Genomic DNA, 23,318 nt, shown 5'->3' on the forward strand with positions numbered 1-23,318 from the left:
AGACACACTCAAGGTCAGAATGATAATGATTCAAAGCACAAATATCCTGAGTGCAAAACACCACTAGGGATAGAAAAGCATGCCTCACATTTATATACTAACTCTGTCTTTTATGAATTTCAATATGAGGTTGAAATTGCTTGTTTTTCTTGTGGTGTTAATGAATTGAAGAAAGAAAATGGATTGGAAGTTGCAAAAGTAAGTGAAGGAAATCGGATTAGAACATTTGATGTTGTGTTTAATCCAACTAACTATGACACCACATGTTCTTGCAAGTTATTTTATAGACAAGGTATTCCATGTAGACATATGATTTGGGTTTGGAAAGCAAAAAGGTTTGAAACCATTCCTGAGCAGTATATGCTACACAGATGGACTACTATGGCACTAAAAAAACCAATTTTTGACTTGCGTGGAAACCTGTTGGAGCAATGTGCTAATTTAATTGACAAGAAAAAATTGTTAAATGACTTATGGTCAGAGATACACACTTGTGTAAGTTTGGCAGAAGGAAATGATGAAGATATTCAAGATCTTGTGATAAATCTTCAAGGAATAAGAAAGGATTTGGAAGCTAAGAGGATTGCAAGAAATAATGAAACAACAGGAAGTGCAAACAACAAAGCACAAGACATTGAGCTATTGATTGGAGCTAATATGCCAACTGAAATAATTGTCAAACCTCCAAAAATTTCAAAGAATAAAGGGACTGGAGTTCATGTATCAAATGAAGAGACTTCAAAAGAGAAAGGGGTTGGGATTGATGTGCCAAATGTTGAAACCAGAGGTAGAAGTGCAAAAAGGCTGAAGGGAGAAAAAGAAAAGGCTGTAGAACAAAACCAGAAAAAGAAGAGATTATGTAGAGGTTGTGGTGAATTGAGTCACCATGATATTAGAAATTGTTCAAAAAAAGTGTAATGATAACTTTATATAAATATAAGATTTAACATTTTTGGCACATCTCCTCATTATAATATTAAACATTTCAATTCAGTAGTTGATCACAATTCTGATTCTAGAAATTAATTTCAAAATCTAATTCTGAATCTAATTACAAAATCTGATTTCAGATTGTATTACAGGTTATGAGTGCGTGTAAGTATGTGCATCTGTTTCTGTGTGTGTGTCTGTGTCAGTGTGTGTGTGTATGTGCATCTGCCTGTGTGTGTCTGTGTGTGTATATGTGTGTGTATCTGTGTGTGTGTGTCTGTGTCAGTGTGTGTGAATGCATATATGTGTGTCTGTGTGCGTGTGTATGTGTATTTATGTGTATATGTGTGTGTAAGTGTGTGTGTGTGTGTTCTTGTTTAAGGGAGGAAGGGGGTTGCAGGTGATTCTGCTATTTTTCAAACAATAAAATGCAACACATAAAAACATACCATAAGAAATAATAAAGATCCTGGAAATTTGTGTTTTAAATTTTGTTAATATTCTGTTGATTTTATATTTCTTAACATAATCAATTATTTACTCATTTGGAAAATGAACAATCAATTTTTTGCTCATTTAGCAAATGAGCAAATAGTTAGTTGCTCATTTGTCAAATGAGCAAATAGTTAGTTGCTCATTTGTCAAATAAGCAAAATTTATTTTTAATCATTCATTAAATAAACAAGCATTTCTTCGCTCATTTATTAAATGAGCAAATTATTCTTTTCTCATTTGTCAAATGAGTAATTTGTTCTTTGTTTATTTTTCAAATGAGTTAATTATTCTTTGCTCATTTGTCAAATGAGCAAATTGTTCTTTGTTCATTTTTCAAATGAGCAAAAACTTAGTTGCTCATTTGTCAATTAGGCAAATAGTTAATTGCTCATTTGTCAAATGAGCAAAGAATAATTTGCTCTACCCTTGACCAAATAATTGTTCTTTGTTTATTTGCTCAAATAAGCAAATAAGCAAATGTTTATTTGCTCAAATAGTTCGTTGCTCATTTGTAAATCAACAAATAGTTCAAATAAACGGTAGGTATAAATGACAAAGTATTTCAGGTAAACACAAAAGTCACCATAATCAAAAGTCACCATTTTTACATCATTCAAAAAATAACAATTTACAAGTTGATTAAATCATTGTTTCTCTACTTCCCTAAAATTAGAAAGCTATGTCAACACCTTAATCAATACTACACCAAGCAAAATATTGAGGTAACACTAACAAGTAGCCTTTTCATCTTAAGCTTTTTCTTCTTCACCCTTTTGTTCTTCAACTTTTTCTTCTTCAGTCTTAGGAGAAACTTTCTTCTGCTTTTTCTTCTTTTGAGGAATTTCTTTAACGGATTGAATTGTGTTTATTTCGCTTGAAATTATTGCCAAGGTGTACTTCACACGAAGTTTTTCCATGATTATCACCTATAAGAAATAGGAAAGAAAAAATAAAACAAGAAAATTTTAAAAAATATAAATGTATAAAGCAGGGTGAAGCACGAAGCACGTAGCACGTAGCAGAAGAATAGAATAAGTAATAAGAAACCCAAATTCTGATTCCTTTACATTTATTTAAAAAGAAAAGTAGCTTGAAATCTTGCTAAAGGTTCACTGGGTTCACTGAATTTTGGTTCAATTGCTCTACAGTTTATAGTCCAAGTTTCATCTGAGTTGGAAAAGGGAAGGTGGATGATTGGTGTGCAAGGTCACTCAGAACCATCTGCTACTTATATTGGACATAAACAGTTTATATTGGACATAAACAGAATTCTATTAGAAGTTGTGGAAATTATGTCTTGTTTTTTTAATTATTGAAATGTTGGTGCAAAGCCTCTACTTCAAGAGAAAAAAAAAAACAGAGTAGGAAGCTGCCTTAGTGTGCTACCTTCTCTGCTATGCATAAACAGATGGAAGCTTGGAAGATTTCACTTATCAAGGATGCATAATCCACAGCCTAGAGCACTAGTTGATGCCAGTTTAAGTATGTGCATGTGTTTCTGTGTGTGTGTGTCTGTGTCAGTGTGTGTGTATGTGCATTTGTCTGTGTGTCTATGTGTGTATCTATGTGTGTGTGTCTGTGTGTGTATCTGTGTGTATGTCTGTGTGCGTGTGTATGTGTATTTATGTGTATATGTGTGTGTAAGTGTGTGTGTGTGTTCTTGTTTAAGGGAGGAAGGGGGTTGCAGGTGATCCTGCTATTTTTCAAACAATAAAAAGAATTCAAATTAATTCAGTCAAATAATTGCTTGCTCATTTGAAATATGAGCAAATTATTGGCTGCTCATTTGACAAATGAGCAAGATTTATTTAAATTTCTATATAAGAATAATAAAACAAAATATCTTGGTGGTGCATATAAACATACTAATATCCTTTTATTATCATGAATTTTCTTTATCATTCAAATTTTCACTTTACATATCCATATTCCTATAAACTCAGAGAGTATTAAAAATTAACAAGTAAAAATTGTACGCCTTGTAAAATCCAGCAAACAAGTACCTAAGGACAATTCATATAAGATGAAAGACTTACATTATTCTTCTTCAAACCTGAAGCCCACTTTGACAAACTCATGTATGTTTCCATAATCCTCATCAATGCAATTCCACAGTGCAAATGATTATTATCTGTAGACTTCCAAGGAGAATCAAGTGTAACATGCTCCATGCACTTGATATCACTTGACAACACAGAGCTCTGTACATTTCCTTCATATTGCATAAAATTGCAAAATGCACTTCTCTGAAAATAAACATGTCAAATGAGAAAAGATAATAGATATTTATAAAATCTAATAATTTTACTGAAATAAGCAAACATAATGTTAATATAAATTAACTTTTAAACCGTACCAAATGTTTTAAAAGCGGTGTATGATCTCCGGAATCTTCACTATAATCAATAACCTCAATATTACCATGCTCTGTGGTAGTGTTGAAACATACCAAGAAATAATGACCTATTTCGTAAACTGGGAAGAAGAAAAGTTGAATGTCCTTCTTTGGGACAACACTTTGGCTGTATAACTTCTGAGCAACCTCACGAAACATAGTATTCCGATAACTAACAGAATCAATCTCATAATGAACAAGACACTCCTACATGTTCAAAAAATAAAATTAAATTAATACAACTGGAATACTGTAAAATACTTCAATAAAATAAAATAAATTAAAGAATATGAACTTACAGTAGCAGTAACATTAAAAAAGAAACGAGCAGGAGAACTTGAGTCTCTAAATTGCTCATTATAATTCAAAATGCTACACCAAGCATTAATGATTTCTGAATCAATTTTAAGGTGAGTATACAGCTTTTCAAGTTGAAATCTCATGACTTTAACATCATGCACTCCATTAACTTTGGATAAAAAGACTAGATCACTGCATAAAGGAATTAAAAAAGTTAATATCACTAAAGCAAATATGAATTAGTATACAAGATAGCAAATTCTATAATAAAAAAAATACTTACAAACGATTTTCTATCATCATCAAACAGAGCTTCCAAGACAGTTTTCTGAACTTCTGATAATGTAGTGTAAATGTTGATAATTCGTGCCTTAAAAGGTGATCTAAGCAGCATTGATGGTTGAACTTTACGCTTCTTCAAAACAGGAACATCAGCACCACCTACAGCACAAGGAACATCAGCATCGGCAGCAACTGAAGGTCGTACAGGAACATCAGCATCAGCAGCTACTAAAGGTTGTATAATAGTTGGGGAGTTCTCCGGATCATCAAATCCTAAACTGAAAGTAGGAGTTCCAAATCCTTTTTTAATTGAAGATCTCAAACCAGATCGAATACTTGAACCTCCTACAACTTTTTCAGTTTCAACTACAATAGCAGGACCTTCATTTTCAGAAAGACTATTTGCTATCTGAACACTTTCAGCCTCAATCTTTGTAACATCAATGGCTCCTGTTACGGTTGGACAATCAGCCCTAGCAAAGACTGAGGATTTAACATTCTTCTCATTAGCAGAAATCTTGGAAAATCTATCCCAAGCTTCAATGACGGCTAGATCTTGCCAATATTCATCGTATTGGCTAAAAGAAAAGCTATGATTTTCTGGCATAGCTTGAGAACTCAATCTTTGCTCGTCACAAATACCCATTGCATCTTCCTTCAGCTTTCGTATTTTCTCATTGTGAGGAAAATGCTTCACAGCTAGTTCATGTTTTTCATGAAAGTCCATGTATGCCAACACCAGCTTAGTCGAAGACGCTGCAAGATCCATTAAGCATTCCTAGAAAAAAAAACATAAATAAATAAGATAAATATAAAACAAAAGACTAAATAAAAAAAAACATAAATAACAAATCAATGGTAAAATATTTGCTCATTTGTCAAATGAGCAATTAATTTTTTGCTGATTTCTCTACTCCATTGATGCGCCATAATAGAGTGCAACATTGCATCATTATTCAACTGTTGCTGATACTCCACAACCCAATTTTGCCAACCAAACTTCACAGAATAGAATTCAGAACATTGAGTTAGAATGGATGTCATTAAACAACAAAATAAATTAATATTAGATCTACATTAAAAATCATATAAATACCTTCTTTGGATCTACTTCAACATCTTCGTTAGTTTGTGGAACAGTTGGAACAGATGTTTCCTGAATGCAAAAAAAAAAAAAGTTAGAATAAGTTGGGATCGTTTGCAATGAAATCTAACAAGATTTGGTCCAATTCAATTTAATTCTAAAAGGCAAAAAAGCTAAGTATTGATTGAAAGTGAAATACCATTTTTGGTTGTTTGCTGCCAGAAGGACCAACAACCTTTAGATTTTTATCGAAAATTCCAAGCCTCCCCTTAAAAATTTCCAATTTCTCACGGCTAGACAACATATTCGTTGTCCAACCTTTGAGAACAGGAGTTTCTCGTTTCGCTCTAACTTCCTCAATGACAAAATGATCAACATATAAAAGCTACAAACAAGTACGATAGAAAAGATTAGTACATTAAAATTAAACAAATAAATAACAGTTAATGCATAAAAAATAAAAAAATAAAACTTAGAAAATACCAGAACCAACCCTTACTGAAACCTACCCACACATTTCAATTCTGATTTCAGATTCTTTTATAGGTTGTGAGTGCATGTATGTATGTGCATCTGTCTGTGTGTGTGTGTGTGTCTGTGTGTGTATCTCTGTGTGTGTCTGTGTGTGTGTGTCAGTGTCAGTGTGTGTATGCATATATGTGTGTTTGTGCGCGTGTGTATGTGTATTTATGTGTATGTGTGTGTGTAAGTGTGTGTGTGTGTTCTTGTTTAAGGGAGGAAGGGGGTTGCAGGTGATCCTGCTATTTTTCAAACAATAAAATGCAACACATAAAAACATACCATAAGAAATAATAAAGATCCTAGAAAGTAGCAAGTAGGAAGCTCATCCCATTTGATCTTCGCCTTCACAAGAGAATCAAGGATAAACTTCGACCAATTTAAATCCTTGATTTTAGCAACATTACTCAAATATCTGAGAACGTCATGATTAACATTCTTGTTTTTTCCTCCTAACATAAAATAACAAAATTAAAAAAATATGATCAAACAAAAACTAAAATGAGCAAAATGAAACTAAAATGAGCAAAATGAAATTAAAATGAACAAAATGAAATTAAAATAAGAAATATGAAAATGAAAAAACTACCTGACATTAAAGTGGAAACACAAAAAACTACGAAATTGCGTTTGAACATTGGCCCAGCTGATTTATGGTTCTTCAAGTACATTGAAAGTTCCCCAATGTTCACAGATAATGAGTTCTTTGGGAACTGTTTTTTCCACTGGTTAATAACTTTATCATCCTTTGAAAAAAGATTAGCATCCATCTCCATGCCTCCAGCTGGCAGCCCTAGGACATCATGTACATGTTGTTCCGTAATTTTGAAAGGATCGGAATCAGGAATATTCAACGTACAACTATGAGCATCAAAGTGCTTGACTAACCAAAAACCCAATTGCAAAGGCATTTGGGACACTTTCAAAAACTCCAAAGACTCAAATCCTATAGCTCTAATGGCAGTCAACTGATCTTCAGAAAACTCCTTAAAAACATTAACAACATATGAAGGTGACATCCTATTACGCAACGTCCCATAAACAACAGATTTTGATTTCTGCACTTCATCAACAACATCTTCACTCTCTGGATCCTCAAACTTCACATTATGCTTTTCTTTCACTCTTTTTCAACCTTTTTTGCTTTACCCTTTGTAGCAACTACTTTGATTTTCTTTTTCTTTTTTTCACTGATCTTCTCCTTTGCCACTAGAGCCCCTGATGAACCAGCCTCGGCAACAGCCCCTGATGAACCAGCCTTGGCAGCAGCCCCTGATGAACCTGCCTCGGCAGCAACCCCTGGTGAACCAGCCTCGACAGCAGCCCCTGATGAACCAGCCTCGGCAGCAACCTCTGGTGAACCAGCCTCGTCAGCAGCCCTTGATGAACCGGCATCGACGGTAGCCGCCCCTGATGAATTGGCATTCGCACCAGACTCCTTTTCAATAGAATTCCTGCTGATACAATATCATAAAAAAAAAGTCAAATATCACATAGATTTAACGAATAAGGAAAAACATAGATGCTCATTTGTCAAATGAACAAATAGTTAGTTGCTCGTTTGTGAAATGAGCAAACATTAGTTTGCTCATTTGTCAAATGAGCAAATAATTTGTTACTTATTTCTAAAATAAGCAAAATAGATAGTTGTTCATTTGTCAAATGAGCAAATACTTAGTTGCTAATTTAACAAATGAGCAAATAGTTAGTTGCTCATTTGTCAAATGAGCAAATATTTAGTTGCTAATTTTACACAAATGAGCAAAAACATAGATGTTCATTTGTGAAATGAGCAAACACATAGTTGTTCATTTATGAAATGAGCAAATAGTTAGTTGTTCATTTGTGAAATGAGCAAACATTAGTTTGCTCATTTGGGAAATGAGCAATCAGTTTTTTGCTCATTTGGGAAATGAGCAAACAGTTTTTTGCTCATTTAGAAAATAAGCATATAGTTATTTGCTCATATGTCAAATTAGCAAGCATTTCTTTAATAATTCATTAAATCAACAAGCATTTAATAAGAAAACATAAAATAAGGAAATAACAAAACACGTACATTATCCTTTCCAAATGTACATCTGTATAATCTTTAGCATTGTTAATATCAGTAGCAACTGAAGAATCCATAGCACCGTTACAAAAAAACCAAAAAAAATGTAAGGTAACTTAATCTACAATGTTGCATCTATAAACAGAAGCCAGCAACTAATAAACAGAAGATGGACAAGAGCCCAAGTCAGATGGTTGTTTCAACTTAGGAATGCAAGCTAGTTTCTGTTTGTTTCCTTATTGGTTTTCTGTTTTTTCTGGTTGTATTTTGTCTGTGGTAATTTTTTCTGTTTTGATGCAGAGGCTTATGCCATGGTCACTAGTGACTCAAACACACAGTTCAGCAGAACGAAGGATATAAGGCCATATGACTGAGTCATTGCCGATTTACTCCTTTAAGCTATTCCAGGGTACCACATACTTCAAAAAGAAAAACCTAACTCACTGAAAACTGAGTTTTACTTGTTGTAGTACGAGTATTATCCAACACGACTTTGTCAATCAACTTTATAATAATCATAATAATAATAATACTTCTATATACCTTGGTGTATTATTTATTGTTATTATATGAAATGGGATATAAAGATATACTAGTAATAATTTAACAGAAATTAAGACGACTTTTGACCAATAATTTTATACAATCATTAATTTTAGTGGTGAAATATTTATTTATTAAAGAAAAATATATGTGAGGCTATCAACAAAAAAAGAACTATGCTTGGAATGGTCAAAAGATAATAATGCAGGCAACGGATAGTTGAAGTGATGCCATTGTTCTCTGTAGTTGGTGGCTGACTAGCTTGCTTTCACTTCTACTCCTGATAAAATAATTCACTCTTTCTTTGATTCAATGCTTCAATCATCTCTATTCTATTTTACATACAGCTAAAGAACAGCTACCAAATCAGACAAATATTGCCAATGAGATCTAGAGTGCTTTGGCACTACAAAAACCATAATTTCAGCTATTATATAAAAAAAAAAATTGGAGCTACTTGAGCTGTCAAACGAATTGACCAAAAAAATTTTGGTTAATTCGTAGTTATCTGCTGGTTTGTCGATAGTTCTAGCTTATAAGCCAAACGCTAACATCAAATAGGTTCAGGTCAGATTTTGCAAACTCAGTTCTTTTACATACTGTTCAAGTCAAGAGCTCATGCAAAAAGAACGTGGTACATCAAACACAAATGTAGCAGCAACAAGCAAGTTTCGTAAACTGAGTTCTCCATAATACCGTTCTGGTCCAGAAATTTTGCACAAAGAACAGAACAGTGGTACTTCAAACACAAATGTAGCAACAACAGGCAAGGATGAAAAATCAGCAACCAAACCAAAAGAAAAGGAAATTTAGCAGTTTGGGGAACTGGTTCAGAGTTCAGCTATTTTGAATCAAATCCCAAAAGAATAAATAACCATTATCTTATAAATTTACACACATGTTGCTAGAATGTCATTCCAAACTTTGTTTTCTATTGCCATACTAACAACTCGTATATATCCATCTATAAACTCTAATCAATTTAGATTTATGATAAGGCATGCTTAGGAAGTGCTCTCTATGATCTTTAAGACCTTCTTTTGTACTTCAAGTGTAGCAGTAGTTAAGGACCCTAACTAAAGCATTAAGCATACATAGTCCTGCCATTGACAAAAACAGTTATATACAACATCCACTGTTGCTAGAGTAGATTTTAATAGCCTATAGCCCCATAAATCCAAGCCCCGACATTATAAAAAAAACAAAGCACATTTAACATACATACAAGTTTCGATCCGAAAGCAATTATAACATACTCTAAGCACCTGTATACAACAACAAGGTTTCCTAACAACAAAGCAAAAATTAAGAGTAGACAAATCCAACACATACAAGCTCTTAATAACATAGTAACAACCAAAGAACCATGACATAGAAACGAGGAAGCTAAGAAATTGAGATATCATAATTTTAATCTTTCAATTTACTTTAAAACATAATTGATTTACTTTAAACAGTCTATATCATTATATAACTTCCATTTCATCGTGTAAAAAAACTCTTTTCCCCAAATCATTCATCTTTCATTCACAGCTAAATCTTTAGCTTCCTTAAGGCCCAAATAAGTAAAACTCTCATATTAGATTGAACTCACGTAAGATTTCTGACTTTCCCACCTTTGTACTTCATGGACCATAGAAATGAGGGAGAGAATAAAGTGGAAGGTTAATGCTAGTACTACAGCCTCCCAACCTCTGTCATCATAATGTGGTGGTTTTTTTTTTTGGATTAACTCTCAAATAATGCTTCAAATGGCTGAGGTTTCCTTTCGAGCTATTAGAAAATCTATGTTATGATACAAAGTTGCCACTGCTCATCGAGTAGCAATTTAAAACCTCAACACCGGCCAAAGCTGAAGTGCTGAACTACATACGGGCTAAAGGCACGCAGATGCAGTGCAGTTTATCTGATTTTGAAATGATATAAACAAATAATCTAGAAAATTCAAACTCGTTCCCCAAAAAATTAGTCTTTTGCACACTACATAGGATCATGCACAAAACAACTATATCCAAAAAAATAGTAGAATAAATCCAAGCATTCTAAACAAACCTCCGCTCATAATTATTGAACAAGAGTTGAGGAGTAACATAGATTATAACCTTGGATGTAGAAAATGGAAAGGATGTGGCTGACATAGTAATTAAGGTAGATTATTATGTGGCTATGTGCCCTAATAGTGGGTCTGACTAACATCCAGCAGGGTATATAGGAATCACTGAAGAAGAATGAAAACAAATCACCATTGTGAAACAACATACGACAGGTTATAGAACAAATATTATATAAGCTACAGAACAAACAAACAAACAGATCATCAATCATTAAAATCTGAAGGAAATATTAAAGTATAAACAAGTAATAAGAATCCTTTGAAGAAATGAAAGTTTTAGGTTGTCCCAGCATTTTACTCCAATTTCAGGTTATTGTTTACAAACCAGGTGAAGGATTAGTTTAATTGAGTGTCATCAATCATAGCAGTCATAAAATTGAGTGTCTCCACGGTCTGACTTCCCACCCCCCTTCCCTCCAAACAATCGCTTAATGTTTTCACGAAGCTCTTGTAAAGTTTCTACAAAAAAATAGAGCAACAAAAATCGCAACAAAACCACAACATAATTTCTCAAATACACAACCAAAGCAAGAAGACTTGTAAAAACCTAAATTCAGACAAAAATAAAACTAAAAATAACTTGATAATTACTCAAAAAAACGAAAAAAACTAAAATCAACAAAAAAAACAAACTAAGAGATAATCGACACAAAGTAACCTAAAATTAATGAGCTAAAATCAGAACAAATTAAACGAAAAGGAAAACGAAAATCAAGCAAAAATCGCAACAAAATCAAAGCAAGGACACTTAGTAAAACCTAAATTCAGCCAAATAAAGCTAAAATTAACTTGATAATTACTCAAGAAAACGAAAATAAAACTATAATCAACAAAAAACGATAATCAAAACAAATTAAACAAAAATCAAAACGAAAATAAACAATGAATGTAACATAAAATTAATTGAAAAACAACAAATGTATAAACAATAGACTCACATTAACGAAGAATTGATGAAGATTGAAGAACTTGTGATGAAAAATCAAAGAGCAACAGAGTAGAAAATCGTAATATTGAAGGAGGAGAGAGAAAATTGAGCGAAAGGAAGAAGGAGGAGAGAGAAAAAACGCAGGAAATGAATTTGAAATAAATGAGCTTTGTTTTACCGGGTTGTATTATGACTGTTGGATGAAATTGATCCAACGGTTGTAATATGTCCTCACATATAATAGGGTTCTCACATAAGGGGGGTGGTCTCATATGATCCTATTTCTATATATATATATATATATATATATATATATATGTATGTATGTATGTATGTATGTATATATAAATTTGCAAGGAGTACAACTAATAACGAAGGGATTCTAAGATTCTTATTCATCCATATAAGTATAATTTTTTTTAACACAACAATGAATATGAATATTAATAATAAGCCTTCAAAAGAAGGTAATGTTTAGAGCAGCATTTGTAGAGTTTGACCAAAAGAAAGTCCTAGTAGCCGTAGGACAAGGATGCTTAAAGTTCATAGAGTTAACATGCTGCATAGTGTCACTACAACAAAAGCACTCTTGTGCCACGGAGTTAGCCACGGGAAATTAAGTATTTGTGGCACAAGTGTTTTTTGTAGCCATAAGAATATCAGTGGCAAGATTTACAATACAATTTTATAAACTATTAGCCACAGTCAATTTATCCCGTGACTACGTTTTAGCTATACAAGCCCACCAAAAATGTAGCGGGAATTTTCCCTCCTCTAAGCAAGTCATGATTTTTGGAGTAAAGTTTCAATTTTGGTAAAACGCATCACTTAACTGCTCATTGTTGATAAAGTTATGTTTTTAAGACTTATATTCTCTCACATATAAAACATTAAAACCTCACTTTCTTATTTTATTTAATAAGATACTCTAGAAATTTCCCACTCTCTTCCTCACTTACCGCCATGGATATAACTCCTCCAATTTCCTCCTAGCTTGTAAAATCCTCTCTTTGCTTGAATTAATAAACAAATTTCACATAATTAGTGGTTCCTTACTTCAATTTTGGGAAATTCTCCCAAAATTGACGCTTTGGGTTAATTTGGTGCGCCGACCATCGGGTGACGTCGGCTCAGAAATCTTATACGGTCTTCCTTGGTCTCTCTTCTTAATCATCAATTCATTTCTTCCTTCGGGTGAGCTATTCATCTTCCCCCTAAATTTAGTTTCTATGTTAGAAAAAAACCTTACTGTTGAATTTCTAGGTATTTCATTTTAGATTGGGAACATGGTTAATCATTACTGTTAAGTTTGATGGGGTTTGTTTGATAAGTTGGGGTAGTTAAATTTAAGAAATTTTCATGGATTATTATACAGGGGGTATGTCTCATATCCCACTATTAGTTAGGGGATATTGTTCATATTTTAATCATCGATCTACAATTTTAGGGGCTATATTATATTAGTTTTTTTTTTTATTTTTTTTATTTTTATTTTTTATTTGAAAGATGCTCTATTAAATCTAATTCTAATAAATTGCAACATGTAGTACTAATCAGTAAATGCTCTTTTCTTCCGGTTTTGTTTATTATTTAATTTGCTTCATTTTAATTGTAATTGTTAGAAAATACAAAGATATAGCAATTACAATGAAACTAAGCTCAAGTAAGTGATGGTAATGTTAGAATTTACTAAATTATCATGTTCTGTTCTAGAGTTTGCTTTGTATGTTTATAGATTGCCTAACTTTAAGTTGTGAAGTATATACTTTATGCACATTGTTTTTATAGTGGGTCTTTAGTTACATGTCTAAGATTATAGAATATCTATCTCATGTTTTGGCTACATTAAATTTATCTTTCTTAATCACTAAAGATGCAAAGTTGCTAATAATTGACCTCCAAAGGTATAAGACTACAAGTAATAATTAAAAAAACAAATGATTGATAGAGAGACCACGTGAGGTTGCAATTATATATAATAGTTACTAATTAAGGTATGAAGCAATAGTCATTGTCCACTATGTTAACTCGAAGTCTATTAAGAAATTGTATAGTATAATTTGCATTGCTTGATAACTCAAGTGGTTAGAGCTTCCCTCTCGGTTTGGTATCTTGGAATTCATTCTCATCTCTTGTCCTTGTGGTTCTCTAAACACCCCCAAAAAAAAAAACCTAATAATTACCTCTATGCTTATTTTGTTTCATTAATCTTAAGTTTAATGAGATGGATTGCCTTTTAACTAATTCTATCTATTTTGTTGTAGTTTATCTTTGTGTCATTCCCAGTGGGATTCCAACCAAATTTATAATATCTACTTTGCGGTGCATTTGGATAAGGTATAGTCAACCTTTCATATCTTTGTATTATATAAGATGTCTATCACCAATATGTAGAATTAATTTTGATTATGTTTGCCATTATAACATGTTTTTCCATTTGATTGATCATTTGCCACTACATGGTAATAATATTTAAATAATGTTTATAATATTGAAATAATGTTAATGATGTAGTCTGCTTGAAAAACATGGCCTATTGTTCTATATTTATTTTATTTATTTTCCTTTTAAATTTGTAATGATATTTAAATTTTTTTTTATTTTCAATATGGATTGTTCTGAAATTGTGAAGAAAAGGTTGGAATGGATGCTGTTACCTGACACACTTAGTCCTTTATATAGAAAGGGAATAGAAGAGTTTCTTGAGTTTGCTTTTTGTGATTTTGATGATGATGATGAATTGCCTTGCCATTGTAAAAAATGTCATTTTTCTGAACACAAGAACAAAGATGAAATGAGAGCTGATTTGTTGGGCTATGGAATGGTAAAATCATATGTGCGTTGGATATATCATGGGGAGTATACACCAGCACCAAAAAAGGCTAAAAATGATAGTAGGGAGCATTTTAATGATGACATGTTCTATATGATCCATGATGCATTAGGACAACCAGATGATAATCCCTTAGATAAAGATGCTATGAGTGATGACATCAACACATCTAGTAACTGTCACAAAGAGCCTAAGAAGCCTAGTCTGACACATGGACAATTTGAAAAATTAATAAAAGATGCTGAACAACAGTTGTATCCTGGATGCAATGGTTTCTCAAAGTTGTCATTTGTGGTTAATTTGTTTCAAATCAAATGTGTTGATGGTCTATCTAATAAGGCTTTCACTAATATACTGAAATTAATAAAAAAGGCTTTGCTCGAAGGTAACACTTTGCCAACAACATATCGTGATTCAAAGAAAATTATTCAAGATTTGGGCCTTAGTTATGAAAATATTGATGCTTGTGAGAATGATTGCATGTTATATTGGAAGGAGAATGAAAGTCTTCAGACTTGTAAAGTATGTGGTTTGTCTAGGTGGAAAGAAACAAATAATTTCACCAAAAATCATAAAAATATCAAGATTTGGGCCTTAGTTATGAAAAAATGTTCATGTTTCAAATGTTCATATTGAAACATAAGAGAAGAGCTTCTTAAAGAGTGGAGTTATCTACTAGATTTACCTCCTTGTGGCAACAAAATATCAAGAAATTAATCTCTATTCTAGTTCTTTTGCATCTTCCATTATGTCCCCAACAAAATAGTTCCATAAATGTTGTATACCTTGTATTGTCCTTCTGAGTATGAAACCTCATAATTTCCCGTACTTGTTAAAGTATCAGAGGCACTTGTTTCTCCGTTTTATAATCTAGTATGCTTGCATGAGAGGCAGGGTTGCTACTATTTTGCTGTCTAGTAATGGTGGAATGCCCTTTCTGATTGGATCTGGTGATAAAAAAATTTCATCTATATAATCATTATAGCTAGGTTTATAAACATCATCTTATGTAGTGTATTTGTCTGCATACATAAGGGTTATGATAAGGGATGAGATGTGGTTGGACTAGGACTAGGTTCTCTGTTCTTATAATTCTGTTCTTGATTGTACTTAAAAAATTGGGATACACTTTGCAGGAATGGGCAGCTGAACACTGTTCTGCCCCTTTTCGTGCTCCTGAGTTGTGGGATTGTCCAAGTTAGTGCAATATCGATGAAAGAACTGATATATGGTCACTAGGATGCACATTGTACGCAATAATGTAAGTACCATTTTTAACACACAGTTTTGGTCTTCTCTGTGAAGATCATAATGTGACTCATTCACCAATATCTTTACTTTGATTACTATATTGCAACTTGCTCTGTCTGGTTTCTGTTAATTTTATGGAGTAAAGTTTCCTTTTAGATCCTGTTGCATCAAATTTCCGCTAGATTTCATTGCGTTTGTGATTCTACAGAGTACCTTTACAATTACAATGTAGGAATAACCCGATAAAAAGGTGGGAAAATGAGGAGAAATCCGACTGATTGAATATTTTTGAGTAACCGAGTAAATGGATTTTGAATGATAATATGTTTAGCAAAAAGAAACATCTTTTGTCACATCACCTATGTTGCTATTTGCAGGTATGGTGTCTCGCCCTTCGAGTATGCGTTGGGAGAATCTGGTGGAAGCCTACAATTGGCCATTGTAAATGTTCAGATAAAATGGCCAGCCGGACCAAAGCCGCTATATCCTGATACACTTCACCAGTTTGTGACATGGATGCTTCAGCCTCAAGCTGCTGTTCGACCACACATTGATGATATCATCATTCATGTTGACAAGTTGATATCCAAGTACTCTGATTAGCTCCAAACATCTATTGGCGGCCGTCAAACTCAAACTTGTATGCACAGGTGTATCTTGAAGGATTTTTATACAAATTATTCAGGTCATAGACACACATTACAGTTTAGTAAATTCTGTGTTTGACAAAGGGTTATCAATTGCGCTTATTTACTTTGTCTAATACTTCGTGTAAGTTAGTATTTATATAGATAATTTTTTTGGCGATAGATGTTTTTGTGTAGTAGATTCAGTGTCATTCGTAAACGTTATGTTTTGTTTTACTAGTACTAGTCTGTTAGAGTATACTGAAGTTTATATAGTAGTAAAAGGTATTGCTTGGACAATGGCATCACTCAAGCTACAGTATTTTATTTTGATATAGGCTTGATTTGCAAAAGGTTTACTGATTACAAATACACACTAAGCCAAACTGAAACAGTAGGATCATTAAGGATCCTTACATAATTTACAAAACAACTCAAGTACAAATTACTAAAAGCATTAGTCGTCTCTCGGATCTTGATTGGTAGAATAACCTTGCTGACGACACTGAATAGGTGTTAGCAAGGTTTCCTTACGGATGATGATGAAGTTGATATTGGGACTGTAAGCACAAATTTTAAATCTGCAAATTTAGATATAAAACAAATGCAACAAAGTGTTAATTTTATTAACTTGAGAATTTCTGGGTACAATCTCTAATTTGCTCATCTGATTCGATCTACACTTTAGCTTTGGCTTGTTTTATGTGCTGACTTGATTCTCGAACGAGGGTCGTCGAGGCTTGATCACGATCGAAGATAGTTGATGCAGAACTTTGACTCGAGTTTTGATTGAGGGCCGACGAGGCTTGATCTCGATCAATGACTATTTGATGTAGAGGTTGAACTAGTAACTTGCGATGTGCTGAAGAATATTTGAGAGGTTTTTCTCTGTATTTTGATTCTACTTGTTTTCCTCCTCTCCTCCCTAAATGAAATAGAGAGAGCTCTATTTATAGAGTGAGTGACTCTTAGGGTTAGGGTTTTATTTGATGTACATGGAGTTGGGCTTTTGACTTGGTAATCTTGACTCATATTTGTAGCTTAACCCATTTTAGTAGGTTTTTGCAATTAAATGAACAATTTAATTAAAATAATTAATGTTTCGGGGTTTTCTGATGTCCTGCGGGAGAGTTACAATTCCGAGACTGGAAACGGACGCAAAAATAACGGAGACTCCTGGGAGCTCCGCCTCCAACGGTCAAGTTAGTACTTGATTAAGGAGTAATTAATGCGGAAATTAAAGTGATTAGGTCTCACTAGGTGAGAGTGTTTAATGTAGGTAATCTGCTTTGTTAGCGAGATCAGCCGGTTATTACTGTGTGTAATTAATGTGTTTTTTCGTTTTTTTCCTTAATGAGGATTAAGGGAGGTATTTATAACCTTGGGAAACGTGCCCATCCTAGGTTTAGGTTAACCTAGGGCCGATTGGGCTTCCCTCAGAAGTTGGGCCTGGGTGGCCGGTTTCTCCATTAGGCATGGAGTATGCCACATGTCATGACATAACAGGTCCAAGGTGGACGAATAAGCGCGTGCCACGTGGCAAGCCCTGACAGTTCCAACTGGGGGACACTTGGCAGGACCTGATTGGTCCACGTGGCGCATTCCGATTGGTGGGAGCAAAATCCCCTAATCATTTGCCCCTCACAGGTGGCACGTGATTGGTCACGTGTTACCTGTGACAGGTGTCGCACTGTAACAGGCGGCGACCTTCTACAGGTGTCAGTCGGCGAAAGGACGAGAGATTTTCCCGCCCAAATTTTGAATTCTGAAAGTGACCCTTCGCCTTCTCACTTCGCCTATATAAGGGAGGATTGTCTTGAGTCATTTTCACACTTTGAGAACTTTTTGAGAACATTCGGACCCCTGAACTTGCTCTGACATTTCGGACCTTTTCTGCCTACCGCCTGTTCTGACAAGCCGACTGCACAGGATTTTCAGAACTTCATCAACCGTCACTCGTTCAGGTAACTATCAGTTCTCTTACTCTTAATTTTCTTTTTATTTTTTGAAATGGCACCACGGAAGCACACGACACGACCTAGGTTAGTGATCAGCCGGTCACCGGGGACGGCTGAATCTAGGACTAGGAGTGCCGCCTGCCCTTTTCCGGACCCATCTTTGCCCTTTATACAAAGTCCGACTGTATCTGTGTCTATGCAGAGCAGGATGGCCAGAACGAAAAAGACTGCTAGGATCTCAAATTCAGACGGCTCCTCCCACAGGGTGCTGCTTAGTGAAACATCTGACCAGGCGCCAGATGTGGAAGTGAAACAAGGCGGCCTGAAAGCCGGCAATTCTGAGGGAGGAGTCATAGTGACCCCTTCCCATTTAACAGTTAACAAATCTGCTCCTTTTTAAAGAGAGGAGGCGGGCCCTTCCGGGAGAGGGGAGGAGTCGTCCTCTTCGGACTCGTCAGAGGACGATTCCGAGTCAAGCTCTTCTGGCCATGCTTCTTTGGACACAGAAGAGAAAAACAGCCGCCTGCAAGAGGCGAGACTTTCTCACGCAGTTGAGAAGGGGGACAATTGGGCGGAACCATCCGCCTCTCACCGAGAGCTAAATACCCCCTATTACTGCATGGTACCTCGGGGCCGAATCACAGCCATGCAAGAGAAAGTGGAGAGCTTTATTGCAAACCACACCATGGGCCCCGACTTTCTAGTGTTTGTGCCGGATCCAGAAGACACAGTCGTCTGGCCGGCTGGTTCCAGTTATGATAGCGCCTGCTTTGGCTGCTACGAGGCGGCCATCAAGGCAGGGCTGCGCTTCCCATTACATCCGGCTGTTCAGCGGATCTTGGATGGGTATGAGTTGGGGTTATGGCAGTTAGCCCCAAACTCCTGGGTAAACGTACTCGGCTATGTGGCCGGGTGCGAACTGCACGGGGTGGAGCCGAGCTTCGAGGCTTTCGCCCATATGAACTATCTCAGCCGGACCCCTAAGACAGGCGGTACCGGCTGGTATCAATTGACAAGCCACAGGGGCTACCTCATGACAAAAGGTAAAGCAAACAAGTGGAAGGACTGGCGGAGCACCTTCCTCATCATTGAGAGTTCAGACATTGAGCTGAACAAGCGCTTCAATAGGTGGAACAGGAATCCTCCCCTTCTTGCAGGCGGCCGTAGCATGCCGCCTGTTCCCCCCAAGGCTAGGAAAGAGATCCTTGATAAAGGACTCTTTAAAGTAGAGTCGAGGGTCGACTCTACTTCAGGGGTACGAGAGCAAGTACCCCTGCACTGCGTCCCGAGCTTCAAATGGCTCTACGACGAGTACTTTTTGGCCGCCTGTGGCCTAAGCAGTCGGTGCTCAAGAGGTAGACGGCCTGTCGAATACTCTGTTGTTCCATACATTTCTTGTTATGACTTTTATTAACTTTGCTGTTTGTTTTTGCAGCTGACGCCATGAGCAAAATCACCGCCTCCAAGACTGCGGCGGCCATGTTGCGGGCCTCTATCATGGAACAAGCTTCAAGCGACTCCCCCAAGAAGGGGGCACCCTTGGTGAGCTCCGAACCTTTCACCCTCTTTTTGGAGTTGTGTTTATGCATATACTGACTTTTTTTTTTCTTCTTTTTTAGACGGGTGCTCCAAGAGCTTCATCTTCCCAACAGCCGGACCCCAATGCCCGGAAGACGACTGTTGGGAGCTCTCCTGGTTCTGCCAGGAAACATGTGGCGGCTGAGAAACAGCCGACCACTTCTTCTAAAACTCCAACTTGGCCGCCTAGAAGTAAGAAGTTGTCCTTGTAAATTTTAGACTCGCTCCCTTTTTTACTAGGTCTAATCCGTTTGTTTATGCTTGATGCAGCCGGCCCTCAGGAGCCTGACTTGGTAGAGATGGCCAAGTCTATGATCAGGGCAGTTCCTCCAGCTAAAAGGGAGGCGGTCAGGGGTGTCGGCACCCTTGACTTAGACGGGATTGCAGGGGTCCTTGCTGAGGTATACTTAGCATATTTTTGAGTATTTGAATTTCTGGACGCCTGTTTTCTTTTTGTTTAGAAACTGACGCCTGTTCCTTTGTACTTAGGCCCTGCTCCGAGTGAACGACCTTCGCAAGCCGCTTGATCGGAAGAACAAAGAGGTAAAGGCTGCAAAAGCTATGGCCGCCTCTGACTGTGATAAGGCAATGTTTCAAATTGCCCAAAATGAAGTTCTGACCATTGATATTCTTTATTATCAGGCGCAGGCTACCGCCGCTGTTCGGGCTCAGTTAGAGGCGGCCCAGAAGAAGAATGACGAGCTGGAGGCGACCATCACAAATCTCAAGGCCGAGCTGAAACCTCTTCGCCTAAAAATGTACTCTTACGAAGCCTTGGAGAAATCCTTGGCCAGCGTAGAAGAACGCCTGGTGACCCAAGAGAAGAGTCTTACCCAAGAGCTCTCGGAAAAGGCCGAGCAAGAGAAGAAAGAGCTGGTCCGGGAGATGATGGAAGACTCCGCTCAAATTCAGCGAATGACTTGGGGCCGCCTCTTCCCCAATGCTGACTTTGCCTCTTGGGAAAAAACGTACCGCTAGTGTTAAGATACATATAATCAGGAGATCCTGGCGGCTGCTGAGGAAGAGGCGTTGGAGGAAGCGTTGGAGGAGGAGGAGCCGGTAGTGGCGCTTGTGCCGCTTGGGGGTAAGGCATCAAAAAAGGATGCAGCTGAAGCCGAGTCCAGCAAGAAGAGTGCTGACCAGGCGGCAGCTGCTAATATTGAAGATCTGCCCCCTTCTTAAGCTTTATGTATTCTTTCCACGGCCTGCGTGCCGTTTGTTTTGTATTTACCCGGCCAGGGGGCCGGGGCTTTTGAATATTTTGCCGGTCTTTAATGACCGGCTTCTTTTTAATGAATTTTTGTTTTGCTTCAAATTTGTCTAAGTATTCCATATTCTAATATCCAATTGTTCACTAGACCGACTGTTTTTCATGGCCGATAGTTGCAGACAGGTACGGATAGTTAGTCACGCCGCCTATGCCCCTGGACGACTGGTTGTCTGTTTCCAGGATAGACGATCAGTCGGCCATTTATCCAATCGGTATTCGAACTATTTTAAAGACTGGATCCTTTTTAGGCAGGCGGTCCTGACATTTGTAAATTTAACCAAGTAGGAAAGTGGTCTGACCAAGTAAACATGAGTGTTACCTAGTCGCCAAGGAACTGAGTAGTAGAGATAACAAGCGGCGGGTACCGGTTGTTTCCCTTTATTCGCCAATGTTTGTTGGCTTTTAACTCATAATTTGTTAACCTAGTAGGAGTAGTGATTGAGAGCCCCTGTTTGCTAAAAACAGGCGGACGACTCATACCTTTTAGGCTCCATACTAAGTTTGAGGGAGTGACTATAAGTTAACATAGGAGTTACTTAGTCTCCGTCACACTCTAGATTGAGTAGTAGAGGTACCAGGCGGCGGAGGCCGGCTGATCCCCTTGATTCGCCAATGTTTGTTGGCTATTAACTCAATAGGTTACCTAGTAGGAATAGGGGTTTGAGTGCCCCTGTTTGCCAAAAAACAGGCGGTCTACTCAAACCTTTTAGGTTCCCTACCAAATTTGAGGGAGTGACTATGAGTTAACGTTGGAGTTACTCAGTCGCCGTCACTCTTGCTTGAGAAGTAGAGGTACCAGGCGGCGGAGGCCGGCTAGACCCCTTGATTCGCCAATGTTTGTTGGCTATTAACTCAAGAGGTACCCCCTGCATTTATCCCAAGTAATACAGGCGGTCATCTGACTCAGATGTCAACTGCTACCACTGGTTTGGTTAGTGATAGAGTTATCCTTGTCTCAAAAACGGCTACGTGGTTGCCCTTGGGGACAGTCGTATAAGTGCCGTGTAATTAGTTTATAGAACAATGTTCCACCCAAAAGGGAGCTGCTCTCTGCGACGAATTTCATCCGGAGGGATGCCGCCGGACGCCTGCTATGATGTTGGGACAGGTCGTATTAGTTTTGTAGATTTGATCAGTTGGCTTGGCGCCTGGTCTGATCATTCGGCCTGTGGCCTTGGTAAGTTCTTGGTGAACGTAGGTGCTAAGTAAAAGGAGGGTAGCCGCCTGTTAGGCACAGGGTCGGCCAGGCCCTAATCTTTTTAGCTAAGTATTAGGGGGGTGGCTATGTGTTTGGAACCAGTCGGCCATCTTCTTATGGAGAGCAGCCGACTATATGTCCAGACGGCATGCCCCTATTGTGAGTGAAAAACTCAATGGAGAGTAGCCGACTGTAAAGGTACAGACGGCATGCCCCTCTGAAGATAGAGTGAAAAACTCAATGGAGAGTAGCCGACTGTAAAGGTACAGACGGCATGCCCCTCTGAAAATAGAGTAAAATACTCAATGGAGAGTAGCCAACTGTGAAGGTACAGACGACATGCCCCTCTTAAGTAATAAAAATTAAACATGGAGAGTAGCCGACTATTTGTTAGTAGGCGTGCCCCTCTTAGTACAAAATTGAATAGTAAGTGCACTTTTATTAAGTAGCTCTTGACTATTTACATCATTCAAAAGAAATATTTCTTAAGATTATCTACATTCCAAGTTCGAGGCAACGGTTGTCCGTCTGGTGTTTCCAGACGGTAGGTACCGTCCCTCACTTCCTCATAGATTCGGTAGGGTCCTTCCCAGTTGGGAGTTAGTTTGCCAGACTCATTAACCCTACCAACTGCTTCCATTTTTCTAAGTACAAAGTCCCCTACTTTGAGTGGACGCCTGTGTACTTTTTTGTTGTATGATCTAGTCATTCTCAGGCGATAGATTTCATGGCGCAAGACAGCATTGCCCCTTTTTTCAGGAAGTGAGTCTAATGCCAGGCGCATGGCTTCCCAGTTTGCCTCTTCGTCATATAACATTACTCGAAGAGTCGGCTCGTAGTGTTCTATTGGAAGAACAGCTTCCGCACCGTAAGTTAGGAGGAATGGAGTTCTCCAGTCGCCCCTTTTTCAGTCGTCCTAATGGCCCAGAGAACATGTGGTAGTTCATCCGCCCATAGGCCGC

At 37.0% G+C, this 23,318-nt stretch overlaps 1 long non-coding RNA gene across 1 annotated transcript; it reads left to right on the forward strand.

Moving 5' to 3' along the window:
• The first annotated feature begins 12,476 nt into the window (after positions 1–12,476).
• Positions 12,477–16,660, forward strand: LOC110695646. The gene is made up of 4 exons (XR_002506150.1): positions 12,477–12,836; positions 13,907–13,979; positions 15,612–15,736; positions 16,104–16,660. It is a non-coding gene; the product is annotated as an uncharacterized LOC110695646 (long non-coding RNA).
• The last annotated feature ends 6,658 nt before the right edge of the window (positions 16,661–23,318 follow it).

The sequence above is a fragment of the Chenopodium quinoa genome, unplaced genomic scaffold (genome assembly GCF_001683475.1).
Source record: "Chenopodium quinoa cultivar QQ74 unplaced genomic scaffold, ASM168347v1, whole genome shotgun sequence".
Classification (NCBI taxonomy): Eukaryota; Viridiplantae; Streptophyta; class Magnoliopsida; order Caryophyllales; family Amaranthaceae; genus Chenopodium; species Chenopodium quinoa.